At 34.8% G+C, this 1,666-nt stretch overlaps 1 long non-coding RNA gene across 2 annotated transcripts; it reads right to left on the bottom strand.

Moving 5' to 3' along the window:
• Positions 1-233: 233 nt before the first annotated feature.
• LOC109589799 (uncharacterized) lies at positions 234-949 on the bottom strand. Of its 2 annotated transcripts, XR_002188932.1 has the most exons (4): positions 871-904; positions 630-720; positions 409-578; positions 234-355 (listed from the first exon to the last, which is right to left on the bottom strand). It is a non-coding gene; the product is annotated as an uncharacterized LOC109589799 (long non-coding RNA). The 2 variants fall into 2 exon arrangements; XR_002188933.1 differs by lacking the exon at positions 630-720 and having other exon boundaries at positions 871-949.
• Positions 950-1,666: the final 717 nt, after the last annotated feature.

Below are 1,666 nucleotides of genomic sequence, written 5' to 3'. Positions count from 1 at the left end.
GCAGAGTGAAGAGAGTAGCTCTGGTTGAAATAACTCCAAAGAGACCAAGGATTAGTAATAGCAAGAAGAACAACAACCCAAGAACACTGCAACAGAGTCCTTTGCTATTAATATCGCGGATTTTTCAATTAAAATTGCATTTGGTAGTCATGGTGATTGCTGAGTGCGGGAAAAAATCGCGAAAATAAGCAGCCGCGAATATATCCCGATCTACGGTATTACAAGAAAGAATGCACTGTGCTAAGTACTAAAAAATTATTATTTAAATTATTATCATTATAACTATTGATGATTATTCTGTTCTTCAGTGACCCAATAGATTGATTATTATTATGAGTCCTTCAACAAATTTTAACTATAAAAATAGCAATAAAAACATTGACAACAATTATTATAAGCCACACTTACTGTATCACCATACAGTACATACTGTAATGTACATCATCTCTATCTTGATAGTTCTCTGTGGTAGCATAAATATAAAGCTTTACAATCATGTAACAATGTCTCATCAATGCCACTACAATCCTGCTTGTGTTTCTTGGTAAATAACCTATTCTTTCACTACTCAGTTCTCACTAAAAATTAAACCACACCCTTTGAAACACTAGCAAAAAATATATTATTACTTTTGAAACATAGCATCTAGAAAAATGAAACCATAAACAGTCTATATAAGAGGCCTTAATGAATACACTCAAAGTAGTAACTTGTTCATACCTGGTGCAAAAGTCTCAAAAAGGTGGTTACAAAATTAATATTAAAAAAACTAGTTTTTGGCTATTATCTCAGTCATTTCTCATTACATTGACACGAGAATAGTTTCAGTCCATGTAACAAACAATACACTATTATGATTCCAAGACTTACTAGCTAACTCCGTTCGAGAGTCTAGAAAAGGTGGTTACAATAAAAATGGAGGTCTTCTAATTTTGTCATGTAAACATGAGGCCTGTTGACAAAATGAAATGAGAATATATTTATTAGGTCTACTGAACAAAACAAAAACACCTAGAGTAAACGGCCCGTGTTCGGACACGCCCGATTTTCGGACGCTATTTCTCAGCTTTGACAGAGCTTTGCTGTTTTCTCTTACTATCATCTGATAGATCTATGATAACTGTTTGGCACACATCATTATCAAAACAGATCGACTCTGTATGCTAACAACAGGCGCTCTCAAAGTCAAATTTTGGACGGCCATATTTTCGGACAAAAATTCCTTTCCACAGACCTTGGTTGCCATTTCCAAAGAAACTTGGAGCTTTTCCATTCTAATTGTATCATCACATGCACCCATCACTTCGCTATTATAGCAGCAAATTTCAGAGCTCTATCTCTTCTCTTCTTTAAAATATCATCACTACTATTCATGCAGGTGTAAAGGGCAATGTTCGGACACCTTATTATTCAGACGCCTAGTGAAAAATATAGTTTAGACTATTCATATCAGCTAATTTAACACTAAAATCTGCTGGGGAAGTTGCAGAAAGAGTTTGCTTTGGTTCTATGCTCTAAGTTTCTTCTATAAGTTTAGAATTGCGGCGTTGAATTAAGATAGCTAAACGCTAGCTAGATCTAGATAGGCCCACCTACAAACTATTGCGCATGCTCATTGCCATTGGACATTTGCCATTCATTGTCAATTTTGTATGTTTTTGTCTCT

This window comes from Amphimedon queenslandica, unplaced genomic scaffold, assembly GCF_000090795.2.
Source record: "Amphimedon queenslandica unplaced genomic scaffold, v1.1 AMPQUscaffold_10864, whole genome shotgun sequence".
In the NCBI taxonomy this organism is placed as follows: domain Eukaryota; kingdom Metazoa; phylum Porifera; class Demospongiae; order Haplosclerida; family Niphatidae; genus Amphimedon; species Amphimedon queenslandica.
The sequence above is the reverse complement of the archived record's forward strand: the minus strand, read 5'-3'. Positions and strand labels throughout refer to the sequence as shown.